We start from the raw sequence: 17,714 nt of genomic DNA, 5'->3' as shown, positions 1-17,714 counted from the left end.
AACCACAGAGGGAGAACCCCTGTCTCTCCACATGTGGCTTTCCATGAACCCACTGTAATTTTAATAGTTTGGCATGTCACAGATGAAGCATAAATGGCAGGGTCACTTCAATAAATGACTTCAATAAATGTGTTTGAGAAAACAGAAATGACAGGGCGTGGAACCTAGATCCCCTATTCGTACGGCTGAGCTCATGCGAGTTGAACACGCAAGTATCAATAGTATGGTTTTGAATGTAATAAAGAGCTCTCTCACCCTCCAACTTATGTCTTGGAAATGCCTTGGAAGGAAAAATAATGTATTTAGCTATTTAGCAAGATTATGTTTACATCTTGCTATAAATAAAGGGTCTTAGGAGTAGGACAGTATGGCTTGTTCAAGTCAGGAAAAGAATGGCTGTCCTAGGAAAGGAATGACAAGTAGGAGTTTGGGGGCTAACAAAACAAATTGGTCTTTTTCTCAGTTTTGCTCTAAGCTTCCCCTGATTGCTGTGACCAGTAATTCTTGGACTTGGAAATATAAATTGAGAAGGGGGTATTCCTGGGACCCAGTATCGTGAACCTGCTGCCAGCAGCCACTGAGTAACCTACTACACAGCACATTGTTATTTGTGACTCCCTTAGGCCCCATTAGTGCAAGAGAAACCTAGGACAAAGGAAAGACTACCAGAAGACAAAGGAAATAGGCATTCAGTGCAGTTACTAAATATGTATTTCACACCAAGGAATTATCTCTATTGGACTCCAATAGGAGGCAGTCCAGCATTTGGCCTGCGATTGACCCTGGGTACAATAAAACCCCAAATTTCAAGAAAGCATTGTGGAAACTCCCCTGATTGAACTCATCTCACTCTGGAGAAGACAGTGGGTTATTTACAAGGCGTATCCTGCCACGTTCCCTTTCCTGCTACGAGGATATTTTATCATCTCTCCAGATTTCACACCAGGGTCAGTCTCACTTGGCTCTGTTTCCTTTGTGTCTGCAGATCTCAAATTGTCAGGGAACATCTTGTCAGGAAAAGGCCAGATGGGCAGACAGGGAAGTGATCCAGCCCCTGAGGAAATAAAGTGCTCAACCTGTCTGCACTCCCTTGGGGCACAGGAGAGAGGGGCCAGACAGACAGGGACACAAGAGGAGGTTCCTCCAACTTCACTCAGAGCTGCAGAAACCTGGGCCACATGAGCACTTTTGGAGTGTAGGGAGCAGGAAATTCCAATTTCCATGTTGTGAGCTAACAGGATGAAATCTGATACCACCCTCCCTATGCTCTGGAAATGAACTCAGTCCTCTCTTTGAATTGGGGTCTCGGAGCCACAGAACCTCATAATGCAATTTTCACTCCCCAGGCCCTTGTAAGAAGCAAAGTGAAATACTGGTGATACGTGGTCTAATTAAGGGCTCAAACTGAAGGGAGCTCTCACTAGATTTACATTTTGATTCCTGAGAGAAGTTTTTTTCTGGCGATCACGTGGCAAACAGATTTTAGACAAAAGCAATTCAGAGTCATTTTGGCATCCTCAACGCCTAGCAATGTTTGATACGTGGTGCTTAGTAAATGTGTCTTTATAGAGTAAGCCTGACTTCTGGCATTAACCTCTCCTTATCGATTTGGAATATAAGCACAGATGCCATCCCTTCCATGGTCTCGGAATTGATTATGCCCTGGGGGCCTGGAAAATATCTAAATAAAACAGACAGGAAGAGTCAAGCATTGTTAGCCAGGGAACCATGCTTCTGATTGTTCTGAGAGCTGATTCTGGGGTAAAATCTAGTTGGCTTCCTCTTCTCAGCCTTGGCCCTTAGCCCAGTGGTTTTGACCCACAGCTGTGTCTCTGGACTGATTACTTTCTACAGTCATTTATTGGGTTTCCTGATTGCTCTCCCTGTTCCCTGTCCCATGAGCTGAACATTAGTCCACAGATGTCAGGGGAAGAGACTTGGCTTTTACTGTCTAATTGCTTTAGTGGTGATAAGTCAGAGTACAGTTCTGGGTTAAGGAGTCCCAAGTCAACTTACCTAGAAAAGGAGCAGTCAGAGACCAAGGTCAAGTTCTAAAGGCCAGGGTTGAAATCCACAGGCCAGGGAGCTGAGAACAGAATAGAGACAACTCACTGGATTTAAGTTTGGAAACATAGGATAGGTTATGAAGATTCATTTCATGACATAATGCTAATGATGTATTCAATCAATGGTTCTCAACCCAGGGACAATTTTGCTAGGGGCCATTTAATGTCTAGACATATTTTTGATTGTCACAACTGTGGGAGTGCTGCTATCATTTAGTGGATAGTGGTTGAGGATGCTGCTAGACATCCTACAATGCACAAGACAGCCCTGCACAGCAGAAAATTATCCAACTCAGATGACTGTATTAGAGGCACAGGATACAGATTATAGATCACAACTATGTGAAATATTAAAAAGATACTGGATCGCTTATCAGTCTTTTGAATAAGATCAAGAGTAGTATCTGCTCTTATCAGTTTAATACCTGATATGTCCTCTATCTGAGGACAGTATATTAAATGGATTTTTGGAGCAGGGAGTTGGAATAGGAGCTTGCTCCATGCACTCCAAGCATCGGCCTGGCATTTCAGTACTTCCAGGAATGGTGCATCCTCTCCGGGGACAAAACTGCCAGTCTGAATGAAAGTGCTGTTCTAAACTCGCAGGCAACTGGATTTTTGAAGCCCTGACACTCAGGTCTGAACTATCAGGGTCAGTCTCATCAGGCTCCATCCTCATTTCTCATGCCTCACACCCATCTTTTCTCTGTTGTCCAAGCTCCTCCCATATCTCCTGAAAAGAAAAAAAAGATACTGGAAGGATACACATCATAGTTATCATAGGGAAGTGTTTAGGTGGCAAGATAATGCATATTTTTTTCTTTTCTCTGGTCTGTAAATTCTTTAACATAACTATGTTGCTTTTAAATTTTAAATTGATTTTTAATTACATAAATAATATCTGGACACATTGTGCTTGTAAAATATTACAGTATTAAAGATAAAACTGTGAAGATGCCTTTGACCAATCTGGTTTCTTCCACCTCAGACCCCTTCCCAGAGATCACCAGTTTTGTGGCTACAACTTTTCAGAGCTTTATCTATACTTTTATACATATATTGTGTGTAACTATGGAAATATATCTACTGTGTCATTGGTTTTTATAGATTCATAGTATTCTATAGTTTATCCATTTCCCTACTAAATAACATTTAGTTTGCTTCCAGTTTGGGGTTATTATGACAAATGCTGCATTGTACATGCTTCCTTGAACATGCTTGCCAGGGTTTCCAAAAGGGTATAAAAATTGCTGGGTTATGGAAAAAGCACACATTTAAAATTTTATCAGTTACAAGCAATTGCCTTTCAGAGAGCCAACAAATTTAATTTCCTGAAAACTTCACTAACACTTGATATTTTTTGGGTTCAAACCTGAATGAAACTTTTGGCCAACCCGACAGTTTGTTTTTCATGTTTGCCAATCAGATAGTTGAGAAATAGTGTAATTCTTTTGTTTTAGTTTTAATTTGGATTTCCTTGGTTACCGCTGAGATGGAGCATCTTCCTCATGTATTTGTTGAATCTATCATATGTTCTCCTCAGTGATGTTCACATCCCTTGCTCACTTTTATAAGACCTTTCCAATAGTTTTTTTTAAAAAACAGAAGAGAGCAGGATCAAGTTGCACAAAAACACAGAAATCAGTCTACCGAGTGTCTTGTCTGTCCTTTCTCCCTAACACAGATCCAGACCAAAATGACCCCTTTTTGCCATTACTGAGAACTCAAGAGCATAGCTATATTAGGAAACAAATTAGCAAAGCCCATTCTCACCCCAGTTCTGTGTTTCCCTGGACTGTGAGCCTTTGCTACGCCAGCATCTTGACACTGAATAGCCAGCAGGTACTGCCAGTCAGATTCGCTCCAGTCAAATACAAATCTGATATGTGATGAAGCATAAAGGAGCATGAAAGGCAGCGTGTGAACTGAATGTTATCTGCTGCCCGTGCAAATGGCAATTAGGACCATTAAATTTCAGTTAATCTTCATTAAGAACATCTGTTGTCTAGCCCACATGAGAAAACCAAAGATGGGGTGGGGTGATTGTGACCACTCCCAATAAGTAGTTGTATCAACGAGTTTCCTGCCCACCCTCAGGCATAAACTGAAAGAAATGTGGCAAGGAAAAGCAGGAAAAGTATAACATCTGATACATACTGACTAAGGAATAAAATTAGATGTACAGCATCTTCAAAACTCTTGAGTATTATTTGAAACCAGAGTGCTTGTAAGCTATGGCCCTTGTGGTGAAGAAGATGAATGATTAGTCCTAGTGAATTTCAAGATCACCAAATGGGGGTTCCAGAGTCTCAGCCAAAACTGGCTCTTGAGTGGTCCTCTTTGCTCTTTTGGTTGCTCTATCCCATACACCCTCCTACTCTGTCCACTGGGGTCCTGATCTTTGCCAGGGGACTGTGAATACAAACCATTTCAAATCACCACTACCAACGTGTTGCTTGGCTGCCATCCTTCTGTCTCACATGTACATGACATCTTCTGCCTTATCAGTCTCCCAGTTGGCTTGTATCTGTGATGGAGCAGATGTTCTCACCAGTTCCAAAGAGGTATTAGGGGAAGGGGAAGGACTTCTGCACCTTTGTCTGAGTTTAGGCAGGTGAAGTTCTTCCTTACCATCAACTACTATGGTGATGGTCTTCTTTTCTAAGTCAGTGGCAGGGGATGGGGGAGTCAGATAAGAAGGTAGATAGGTAGACAAGCAGTGTAAATTATATTCCTTTGTATAGGCATCATGTAGCTCACCTTGGTAGCCTTACCACAGTTGTAATTTTCCATTTGTTTGGGTGGCCATTTAATCAATATGTTTGCCCTACCAGCATGTAAGTAACATGAGTGCCCAAACCCATGTCTGTTTTTGTTCATCAGTGTACCCCCGGCACTTGGCATGGCATCTACCACATAGGTGCTAAAGATAATTTTTTGACTTAAAAAGCCAAAAAGTTGTGATTCAGATGTTTTTAAAATGAAGAAAAGCCAGGTATTCAGGCAGGAGTATATGAAGAGGCAGGGGCTTCCCTGGTGGCCCAGATAGTAAAGAATCCGCCTGCAAAGTGGGAGACCTGGCTTTGATCCCTGAGTCAGGAAGACCCCCTGGAGAAGGGAATAGCTACCCAGTCCAGTATTCTTGCCTGGAAAATCCCATGGACAAAGGAGCCTGGTGGGCTACAATCCATGGAGTCGCAAAAAGTCAGACATGACTGAGGAACTAAACATGCACACATACGTGGGAAGAGGCATTTTTCAAAGGTAGGGCATCTTACCATCTCTCTACTCTCATCCCAGAGAGACATCTCACCCTGTGAGTCTGCCTTTGTATAAGGTTGTCCCTTGCCACAGTCTGGAGAAGGAAATGGCAACCCACTCCAGTACTCTTGCCTGGAAAATCCCATGGATGGAGGAGCCTAGTAGGCTACAGTCCATGAGGTTGCAAAGAGTTGGACATGACCGAGCAACTTCACTTCACTCACTTCATACTTTATCACTGGAGAAGGAAATGGCAATCCACTCCAGTATTCTTGCCTGGAAAATCCCGTGGACAGAGGAGCCTGGAGGGCCGTGGTCCATGGGGTCTCAGAGAATCGGACACAACCGATGTGACTAAGCACGTACGCACTTGCCACAGTGATCCCCTAACTTGTCAATAGTGCTTTCATCTAGGAAGGTTGTGAGTGATCTTGAATGAAGCCTACCTTTGATAGTTTACTATTTTCCTGTGATCTCAACGCCACTGTCTTCTCCACAACAAATGCTCATTAGCAGGCACAAGCCTATCTTGCTCCTTGGGGCCTAAGGGTAAAACTGTGCCTGCAAGTTGTATAGCTGAGATGGCCAGTGGAGGTAGGGACTGAATACCCCAGGGAACTATATTAAAATTGAAGCAAGGACATACCAGTACATTTCTTGTATCATAATTGCTCCTAAAATCTGCCAAAATATCACTCAGTGTCTCTCAAAGAGAATTGACTTAGAAGGAGAAAAGGATGAAAGGTAATGTAGATGCTGGAAATGGAACAAAGATGGCATTTTGAACAAACTTTGACTCAAACTTTGATTCTAGAGAATTCTTATGAAGTAGTGATGCTTTCTCCACCTCTTCTCAACCATTCCATTTTATCTCTTCAAACCCTGCTCTTTTCCCACAATCCTTTTCTTGACCTCTTATCTATTACTGTGAATTCTTGCAAGGCCTTTCTTATGTTTCTGTCCCATTGACAGAAAAAAGAAGATTCTAACTGAATCCCTAGCCTTTCCCATATGACCCAGGATCCTGATACAGAAATGAGAGCAAGCTGAAATCATGAATGTTTTTACCACAGCACCTCCACGGTTGGCTACTGACTGGAATACCTCTTTTTCATAAAACCCAGAGATTTCCAGGGAGACCATTACTAATCCCTTAAACTCAAGACGTAGATAAAGCAGTTGGCTTGGTTATCACTAATTTCATTTTCATGCTCATGTTTGCCATCGTTCACCCAGGGACAAAAACAAGTCAGATATGATAAGGGTAAACCCTGGATTAGCATTGTGTATTGTAGCTGTAAATTTTGCTGTAAATAAAAGGTACAAATGATTTGAAATCAGTTATAGAGGAAACAAGAAGCTACAAATGAACCTTTGATGGAAAATAACTTGTTTATTTCCTTAGCTGGGTATTTGGGATTGGTTTATGTTTCACATTTTATAAGGAGATAGTTCCCAGTGGACCTGAAGACTGGGTTTATAATAACAGTTTAAGAGCTTAGCTGAAATTAATAAAACCAAACTTCAAAAGGTATAGAAATAAAAGCAAGAGTTTGAAGTCTAGCTATTTTAAAGATACTGACAATTTCCCCTCTTAGAAGCATGAAACTTTTTAGGGCCGAAGACTTTACTCATCACCCACTTTCATTTTCCATGCAAAATAAAACCTCTTCTTATTGTAAGTTATCTTTTAAACTTTGAACATCTCCCAAGCAAGAAACTCATTGCTTTTCATCGTCTAAAAAAAACACACATAATATGTTAGCTCATTATCATTTCTGGGTGATTGAAACAACCCAAAAGCATAAATAGAATTTCGTATTTATTTATGTATTTTTTTGTAGAAAATGAAATTAAAATATTTTAATTTTGGCAAAATCAAATTTATTACTGTTTCTATTTTATGGCTACTGTGTTTTGGGTCTTGCTGAAGAAGGCCTTCTTTACCCAAAGATGATAAAAAGTATTCTTCTATATTTTCTTCAAACATTTTTTTTCTTTTATGTTCATCTTTTTTGTGTATTTTTGGTGTAAGCTGGGAGGAAGGGTCTACCTTGTTTCAAATAGATAGGCAAGGTCTCAATCAAATTTATGAAATAATTACTTGTTTCTTTATTGACAAGAAATTTCATCTTAACTATCAATTCATCTGTAAGTTTCATTTATATACTAATTTCTCTGTTCCTGTCCTAATATTACCCTATTTCAAATAGTATAGTCTATTTTGACATCTGATATTATAAGTCCCCACTTCTTGGGAGTTACCCCCCAGTATCATTTGCTATCCTTGTACATTTTATCTTCTATATGAACTTTAGAATTGGTTTGTCAATTTTCATAAATGTTCTATTGAGACTTTTATTTGCATTGCTTTTAATTTTATATCTATATTTAGGGAGATTTGAAATGTTTAAAACCTATTTTTAAATGAAAATCTCTTATTTTATTCAATAAAGACTTTATAGTTTTCAACCCAAGTAAGTCCAGTGCATTTCTGAAATTTATCCTTTGTTGTTGTTCTGTTACTAAGTAGGTGATACCATCCAACCATCTCATCCTCTGATATCAAGGTATCTTATAATTTTGCTTGCTTTTGTGAGTGGAATGCTTTTATTATAACTGTTTATAAATGACTATTCCTGGAGTCCAGAAAACTATTATTTTTGTAAATTGATCTTGTTTGTGGCCACCTTGCTGAACTCTCGTTCTGGAGCAAATGGTTTTTAGTTAATTTTCTGAGTAGACAATCATACAGTATGAAAACAGTAATAATTTTTTCTCTTATTTTGCAAAATTTGTTCCTCATTTTCTACTCTTATTGTAATCTCATTACTTTGTAAAGCTACATTTTAAAAGTTGCTTCTTATAAATCAAAATCTCTTCTGAAATTTTTTTGTCCAATAGTTCCAGTTAAATTTTTTAGAACTAAACAGAATAAGACAATTCCTTCTTCTATAGGATAACCACCCAGCTATTTGAGTATGTTTATCATACTCTCTACATCTTCAGTTTTCCAAGATAAGCAACTCAATTATTTTCAATATATATACCTTTCCCACCCTGAGTCATCTTTCCTTAATTGCACTCCATTTTGTAAATGTCCCTCTTAAAGCATAACGTCCAAATTGGAAGAGAGTTCAGATATTGTCTGACCCTTGCAGAACATAGAGAAGCTACACATTGCAGTGTTAAAGCTAAATGCTTTGTGTATTTATTTATTTATTTATTGCAATGGAATCCTTTTATAAATGAAGTCTTAGCCAGAACCCTAATCCTTGAAACAGCTAACTGTGAAGTTTCTCTTTGTTGAAACGAAAGGAGGGTGAGAGGTTATAGAACCTTTATCATTTCAACTTCCTTCTTGTTTCCCAAGTAGCCAGCCCAAGGAGATTCCTGAGAGTCTGAAGAACATTTGAAACCATGAATTGAGTCCACCTTCTTCAGAGACAATGTAGACTAGAGAAGAGAAATGACTCACTAAGGCCACACAGTTACTTAGCAAAACTGATAGAACTAAACTTTAGGTCTCTTAACTTCCATTCCATAGATCTTTTAATGATGTCATACTATTCCTCACTATTAGCCATCCCCCACTTTAATGACTCATATTAACCTTAAGATCAACTAAAATCCTAGGGCCACTGTTAAATCCAGTTTGTTCCATCTTATACTGTTGACTTTGGAGATTTAAACGTGGAACTTTATTAAATGCCGTAAATATACTCTCTCCTAGAACTCAAAGGAGTGTTAGAAATCCTTTGTTTTGGCCCATCAGTCCTGCCTTTAAACTTTTTTCTAAATCTTGATTCTGTCATCCAACATCAATCTGTTTTGGCAAGGCCCTTGAAATAGGACTTTAACTTGTACTGATATTCAACCCCCAGTTCTTCAATTTACCAACAAATACATAACCAAGACTTAACTTCAAAAACTTCAGACTCACATTTTATTTTTGTGGCATTTCTCCTCCCTTACCTGGAGAATTCCTATTCATCAGTTGAGACCCATTTCAATTGCTACCTCCTCTGTGAAGTGTTGGGGCTTACCAGGTGGCTCAGCACTAAAGAATCTGCCTGCAATGCAAGAGACACAGGAGATGTGGGTTCAATCCCTGGGTGGGGAAGATCCCCTGGAGGAGGAAATGGCAACCCACTTACGGTATTCTTGCCAGGAAAATCCCATGGACAGAGGAGCCTCATGGGCTACAGTCCACGGGGTCATGAAGAGTTGACATGACTGAGGGGCTGAGCACTGTGAAATGTTACTATGTCCGAATTCCTCATCCTTTAAGCAATGTTGACAGGCCCCATTTCTATACAGTATAATTGTATTAAATAACATACTTCCTCTGCTATTTTATGAATTCTTTCAGGTCTTATATATTCTTTGCATCCCCAGGACCTGAGCCTGGGTCAGCAGGTGGACTGTGGTGACTATCTACTGAGGAAGACTGTGAGGCTGGGTAGGAACTCAGTGCAAGAGTGTTGTGAGGCATGAGCCATGAGCTCAGGAGGCAATGTTTTGCCAGCCCTGGCCCAGGGCATAGTCAGTACTCAAGTATCTTTTTAAATGTATTTTTGCATCCACACCCTGAGATGCCTACTTTATCAAAAGAAAAGTAAAGCGGGCATAGCTTGTGTCAACCCCTGTTTGTGTCTACTATCATAATTTCTCTTGAGTATTCACAAACAATATTCTAATAACCCTTTTAAGATATTTGGGGGGGGGTACCAACATCAAGTTAATTATTGGTTTGTATTTTCTGAGATATACTTCTTGCCCTTTTCAAAAACTAGGACAACATTTTCTCATCTTTAGTCTTCTGGCGCCTCTTCCATTTTCCAAGAACTTTCCAGGTGGTGGTGACTCATTTGGAGAAAATGGCCCTTTTCACTCGGACCTTTCAACAGCATTGTTTGTAATGGTCAGGGGCCATGACTAGGAGAGCTGTTTCTTGGAAAATGTCTATTTGAATTGGGCAAATCAGAGGCTGAAGTCAGGATGGCCAATAAATGTGTTATTGACAGAGGCCTGGCCTAGAAAGACAGCCAAGTCTAGGGAGGCAGTTTTCTCTGAACCTTGGCCCAGCAAGCATTTCAGATGGCTCTTCCTGTCTCTCTTCCCTTCCCCTTCTCTTGGCTCCATGTTCTCCTCTTGCTCCAGTTTGTCTCCTCTGAGCTGAATTTGGATGGCTAAAGTGTAACCTCAGCACAAAAATGACCAGAAAAATGCACATCTGCCCTTGAGTTCCAGATGAGGACCTAGGTCAGTGACTGTTAGTGACAGAGAAAATAAACAAAACAGTTGCAAGAAATTACAGATATTAGGTTAATAATAGACACACTGCAGCTGTATATATGTGAAAAAGAATATCAGCTATGTAGATACACACAAAAAGTACGGTAAAATGATGATTCATTAGAATACTAAAAGCAACAGATTTTTTCTGAACCTACCATGTGTCCAGTCCTGTGCTAGACACTGAGAGAAGACAAGGAAATGATCTTAAAGATGTTGCAGTAATTTTGTAAAATCTTCTGCCTTAATAAGTCTTCCCTCGTAGCTCAGTTGGTAAAGAATCTGCCTGCAATGCAAGAGACCTGGGTTCGACTCAGAAAGACCCCCATGGAGAAGGAAATGGCAATGCACTCCAGTATTCTTGCCTGGAGAATCTCAAGGACAGAGGAGCCTGGTGGGAGCCTGGTCCATGGCATTGCAAGAGTCGGATACGACTTAGGGACTAAACCACCACCTTAATAAGAGAGTGGCAAATAGCCAAAATCCGGCGTTGAGGCTTTTTTTTTGTTTGTTTGTTCGTTTTAAGAAGGCTTTTCTTGAATAAGATTGGAACCAAAATGTAAGTGAATTTTTAAAAAGGCTAACCTTCGATGACCGGAAAATGAAATTCATCTAAACTCCCTGTTCCAACTATGAATTAGTTAAATGACCCTTGATCTGTGTACACACAAAGAAAATGACATTGCTGTGACTGCAGCTTGTCTCCCCACCCAGCACTGCGATTGCTTTGCAGAAGCTGCAGCATGTCTGATTTTTATTGGGACTGGGAAATCTTATCATGCAGGTTCAGCCCAGCTCAGGTTCTTGTCCCTGTCAGTGTGAATCTTACTACTTATTTGGTCCGAGGTACAGTGAGAAGTGGGCCTTCAGCCCTCTAAGGGGCTGTGCCCTGTTGCTATAAACCACTGAAAGCCCGATTCCTGATCCCAGCAGCTCATGCAAGGGACAAATGTAAACAGAAGCTGCTTTGCTCTCAGTGGAAAGGTTTGAGTTGATCTCCTTCCAGGCGATCACACGGGCTGCCATTTTATACAGTCTATTTCTGTCTTCCTGTACACATCCCTCAATTTGCATTCCTGCTTAAACTTGCCACTAGTCCTGCCTCTCTGTGTGGGAGGTGGAATGGATTTGAAGAAGGGAAAAGAAAAGCCTTTTTGTGAGGAGGGGGAGAATACAGGACTTTCACCGGCTGTTCCTCCTGGATATCTTGAGAGAAGCATTTTGTCTCCTGGCTTCCTTGAGGGTTGTCATAGAAGCACTCATTTAGCATGGATATAAGCCTTACTTCTTTATGCATTTGACTTTTGGCTGAGTTTGAACCGATTTGGCTCATTAAAAAAATGGTGATTTGTGTAATGGGAAGGTGAATGGCAAGAAAAAGGTGGAAACAACTTTAAAGATGGTTTACATGAAGAGAGTGTTTCAAGGGACCATCAAAAGCCCTCAAATATCTTTCAGCAGATTTTAAGGAGTATGAATTGTCTACTATTAGAGCTTTATTCCTAAGGGTTCAGTTATGGTCCTCTCTAGGCGTTACCTCCAAGGCTGGGTGGGATGCACTATTAAGCTATGAACACTCTAGCATGATTTAGCTTATCAGAAATTTGCAGGCAACTGATCCTTTCCCAGCAACCAGTCGGTGTTCCTTGCCAGTACATTTGACTTGGATGATGTCCCCCATTCTTAAGGGAACTAATTTAATTGTGTAAATTCGCAATCTTAACAGACTCAAAAAGCAATTGGTTTGAGTAAAAACTTGGAATGGCTATGCAGTTTAAATGCTTGTATAAACAAGGTCCAGAAGTCAATTTTTCAGGCCGTTAAATGTAGGTCAGATGCAAGAAGAAAACTAAATTGTGACAGAAGGGACTCAACCCAAAAATGTCTACCAGACTAGCAGCTCCTTGAGGATGGGAGCTGTGTCTGTTCCTTTCTGTATCCCTGACAGTTACCATGGTGGCTGCCTTCTCACAAGCATTCAGTGAGTGCTATTCAGGAAGTAAACACAGTCAGAACAAAGAACAATTTTTTGATGGAAGAGTTGATTCTGGAATGTATTGCCAAATAATTTTGGGGAGTCCTGTATTGCAGAGATTTTATGAAAGAAGGTAGTTACTACTATGCACAGAATGTGAAAGTAAAGTGCTCTGTGTTTCCCTGAGTCAATAAATTATTTTCTTCACAAAAAAAGGGCAGAGAAAGACAATGGATTTTCCTTCTAGTTCTTGAGTGCTATGAAATAGGGTGAAGATAGTTTGTATCGGGTGTCTCTTTTTGTCTCTCTCTCTCTGTTTTTTGTTTCTTTGCCAAAACCTAATTTACTTTACCAGCTTTTCTTTTTTTAAATTTTCTTTTTATTAAACTATAGTTGATTTACCATGTTGTGTTAAATTTTGCCAACTTTTCTTGGCCCCACCTTATTTCCCCTTAGGTCACACAGCTTTTGTAAAATAATTATAATAATTTGCATTCATATAGCATTAGTGCTTTTCAAGGCATTTTCATACACACTTTCTCTTTTTGTTCTGAATTTGAAAAAAAAAAACCACTATGAAGCAGTCAAAGTAGTATTAGTTCCATTTTTCAGATGAGGAATCTGTGGTATAGAGTATGTAAGTGATGGTCATGATCACATTGCAATGTGTGACTGAACCAAAACTAGAAGTAAATCCCTTGGTGCAATATCACTCCAAGTCTCAAAATTCAGGAATGGAGGCTTGTTAGGAAAACAGCAGATAGTGCTACTGTCTTCACGGTTATAATCCTCATACTTTTTATATTGTTTCGAATTCCTTCTTTATACTCCTTTCTAGGCCTATGAGCCTGACATTTGAGAAATTGCCAAATCAGACATTATAGCAACTGTAAGGTATCAATTTATCCTCAGCTTTTTCCCCTTCAAATATGAAGTGCACACTTAAATACATTTCAAACAACATTGGGTAGGACATCTTTCTGTCTCTGCTTAAGCCAGCTGACACAGAAGTCTTCTGAAATGTATTGCCCCAGAGTACATCTTCTCTTTCTCTTACAGCTTTCTTTGACAGTTATGGCAAGAGGACCTCTTGCTGATATTTCATTGAGTCTTTTCCTTCCTGGAGTTGGCAACTTTCTCACACAGATTCAAGAGGCAGCAGGTCTAGTGTAATTACCAGTCCAAACCCTATTTGGTGTCCCAGAATGGAATGAGTAAGGCAGTGTTGTACTGGAACCATGGATGAAGCTGGACCTCAGAGCCTGTGAAGGATTCCAGGACTAGAAGAGCCAAGAACTTTGCAAAAACCAGAGGTCTAGGCAGGCTGTGAGTCATTAACCAAAAAAAAAAAAAACAGTTAGGAACTAGGAAATAAGCTTCTTACTGGGGTTAAAGCAAGGCCAAGTGTCAAAAACTCTAAACAGCGATGAACAATGGTAACAACAACAATACCACCCTAGAAAATGAGATAAATTCGGCTTTCACCCAGAAGCCTGCTAAAATTGAACTGATTTTAGGGAGTGGCCAGCCTGAGATCCATAGGTGGGAGTAAGGAAGCCATCTTTACAGGTGGGGAGTGGAGAGTGTGGTGGTCACAGCAAAGGTGCTACCTTGACTGTCAAGAAATGTCCTAGAGTATGGTTTCTCAACCCTGGTACTATTGACATGTTTGGTGCAGGGATAGTTCTTCTGTTGTGTGGAGTTGTTCTGTGCATTGTTGGATATTTAGCAGCATCTCTGACCTCTACCCACTAGATGTCAGTAGCATCCATCCAACCTGTCACAACCAAAAATGTCTCCAGATAATGTCCTTGGGGAGTTAGGAGATAAAATGGCCCTTGGTTGAGAACCACTGCTCTCGAAGCTATGGATTGTGAAAGCTTTTTGGTCTGAAGCCTTCTAGGGTCCACAGACTTCTAAATTATCTTCAGAGCAGGAAATCTAAGGTAGCAGGTCTAAGGATCTGTCGGGAAGTTAATCCCAGCACATGTTCTTTCACATCCAGTGCCAGGCTCATCTCTCCCATTAGGCACTATTGCAGTTCCTAAGAATATTAAGCCCTCAGAATTTTCTTAAAATCCTACTTAATTGCAAACTGAAGGGTAGATTTCCTCATGGTTTTCATTCCTGGTTTACATGCAAATTGGGACAAATGTGAAAATACTTTTTGCAAATGAGTTCTAAAAAACATGTTAAGTTCCTGTATTCATTTTGCCTTGAACTTAATTTCTTCATTTCCATTTCTTTTTACTTTCATTCAACCATATCATTTACAGTGGAAGTATATAACTGATGAGGTGGAACACCCAGAGGCTAGGAATAAAGGAGAGAGGCTAGAGAACTTTGACTGGGGTCATTTGGTAAGAACTAGGTCTAAGAACCTCTGTTCTGGGAAATACTTGCAAAGAATATTGTACCCGCTTCTCTGTCTTCCAACTCAGCCTGTTTTCTTACCACCTTTTTTTTTTTTTTTTTTTTTTTTGAAGAGTAAGGAAGAAGTCTATGCACTGTTTTTCCTCATTTTTGCTCATGTGGTGGATTTTCATGTCTGTCAGAAGTAAGAGTCCTCTGAAGGCCTGTCAGAACAGTTTTGTGGACAGGGTATAGTGGAAATGACCTTGGACCAGGAGTCCAAACCTAGGTTCTAGTCTCTCCCTCTTTATAGATATTTGATCTTACAAATCACCTTCCCTTGGCTGAACCTCAGTTTCCTCACATGTAAAATAGAACTACCCGTTTGCCTCCATGGTAACTATATGGTTCCAAAGAGACAATGGGATGGAAAGCAGTATGCAACATGGAAGAGCTTTTACAAATGCAAAATTATATTAGTATTATCACTTAATTATAGTTCACACATCTTCAGTTATCCTTCCCCAAGTGTCACAGTGCCCACCAGATAGATGTCATAGTCAAGGCTATAATAACAGTTCTTTTCTCTTACCTGCAGCAGCAGACCTACTCTCTAGGCCTTCCTCTCCAGATCTACTCTCTCCTTTCTACCCTATTCCACCCTGTTCTGTGCCCTGGGAGGCTGCCCCATATCAACAGGCTCCCTTGTCTCCAAAATTCCAGTTGTGTTTGGTCAATGGGAAACATTGGCAAGGAAGAGAGCAGTGAGGTTAGGCTGTTTATTCCCTGGTACCCTGCCAGCAAGGGTGCTGGTCATCCCTTCACTGAAGGTCACAGCTCCTATCAGGAAGCTCTCTTTGTATAATTGTCATGTTCTCTCCTGGGTTCTGGTATCTATTACCTCTCCTCTATCTTTCAGCTCTAAGGGTGGTAATGGATCCCATTATTACTAGTCCTGAGATACTTCAGCATGTCCTGTGGTTTCTTTATACCCTGCCCATACTTTTGTAATCCGTTGCCTTTATTAAACTCTATCTACTCTGATTATGTCATGTGTTTGTTTGTTTGTTTTTACTAATATCCTGACTGATATACCCACCAATCTCTTTCTTTACTTCTCCCCTGACTTTTTATTGTAGTAAAATATATACTTATAAAGGATTGAACATTATAGAAGAAAATGCAGTAGGTTTCTGGTTGTTAGTATTCTGTGCAGCCGTGTGGAGAGTTAGCTCCTAAGTCACCACCTCTGAGCATCTATAATCAAGCTATCTGTTCCCTACCAGTTGCACCATGCATTCTCTTTGTCTTATCCACAACCAACTACAGAGGAACATTTAGAGGCCACAAGTCTCGTGCCTACACTCTCCCACAAAGTTTGTATCCTTGCTAAATTCCAGCATCCTGGGAGGCAACTGTCTGATGCTTACTCCAGACTATGGTTTGCTGTAAATCAGCTTGCACCCCTTTGCTTCCCGTGGACTAAGTTTGCAGAGAATGAGCTTATATCCTTTTGCTTCCCTTGGACTGGAGTCTCAGGAAGCCTGGGAAGGGGGGTACAGTTAAGCCTCTGGGATTCCATGACAGCTGCCAGCATTCTGGCCCTGATGCCTCTGCTTATTAACCGTGTCCAACCTGGAATGTTTTGTAGACTGTCAGAGCTAGAAGATACCTCAGAAATCAACTAGTCCAGAGGTTCTAAACTTAAGGTCTATAGATTGGCCACAGGGAAATCCTCAAACTCCCTACATTATGTGCAAAATTAGCTATTTCTGTACACACATGTATTTTTCTGGGAGGAAAATTCATAGTTTTAATCAAATTCTCAAAAAGGCTTATAACAGAAAGAAACATAGACCACAAATGGCTCTAGAATAGCATGCTCACCTTATAGGAGAAGAAACTGAGGCCCAGAGAGATAGCAACTTATTGGAGATTTCAAGTTGAGTCTAAGCTTTAACCTTAGAACCAAGGTGGAAATTACGTATGGCTCAGGAAACTCAAACAGGGACTCTGTATCAACCTAGAGGGGTGGGATGGGAAGGGAGATGGGAGGGAGGTTCAAAAGAGAGAGGATTATATGTGTACCTATGGCTGATTCATGTTGCAGTTTGACAAAAAACAGCAAAATTCTGTAAAACAATTATCCTTCAATAAAAAATAAATAAATAAAAATGCAAACCCTTCCTTCCTCTACTTAATTCCAAAGCCATATTCCCATTCTACTTTGTGCCCAGTAGACACCAGATAACTGTTAACATGCAACTGATGATTGCAGTGGGCCCTATAAGTACACTTGCTTCTCTTAATTGACCCTACTGAACAGAATCTGGTGCTGTGTGGGGCTCAGGGCCAACCTGAGAGCTTAGTGGTGCCAAGGGATCAGGCAGGGTTTTTCCATCCCAGTTCCCTCTGATGAATGGAGTTCTGTCTCGTCCCTGTTTCTCGGAGCCAACTTGTCCCCAGGGCCCTGTGGAGGGGCAGGTGTCGGTCTTGGGCATGGACTCAGCAGCCCAACTCCAGAGCCTCTGCAGCTGTTCTCATCCCTGTGAGGCCCCAAGTGGGAGCTGACACAGAGACTCTTGGAAAATGGCAAAGAAAAGCTAAGGGAAAAACACCCTTTAGCACTGAGGGGTTGCCAGGCTTCCAGGGGATCTGGCACAGCCTTGCTCAGGTTATTAAATCACACTAGCGCCTGGTAAAACAGAGGATAAAGTCTTATTCCTTCCCATGTCCTCTTCTATGGCTCTCCTTCCCAGGTC

The 17,714-nt window shown here is 40.6% G+C and overlaps 1 protein-coding gene and 1 non-coding gene across 2 annotated transcripts in view; both read left to right on the top strand.

Moving 5' to 3' along the window:
- The window catches only part of DCX (doublecortin), a 103,592-nt gene that overhangs the window by 50,516 nt on the left and 35,362 nt on the right, over positions 1-17,714 (top strand). The gene's annotated exons all lie outside the window — the stretch shown is intronic.
- Positions 2,432-2,622, top strand: LOC128070669 (U2 spliceosomal RNA). Its single transcript, XR_008201643.1, has one exon. It is a non-coding gene; the product is annotated as a U2 spliceosomal RNA (small nuclear RNA).

The sequence above is a fragment of the Budorcas taxicolor genome, chromosome X (assembly GCF_023091745.1).
Source record: "Budorcas taxicolor isolate Tak-1 chromosome X, Takin1.1, whole genome shotgun sequence".
NCBI classification, from domain to species: Eukaryota; Metazoa; Chordata; class Mammalia; order Artiodactyla; family Bovidae; genus Budorcas; species Budorcas taxicolor.
Note: the sequence above shows the minus strand (reverse complement) of the source record. Positions and strands in the feature narration are given on the sequence as shown.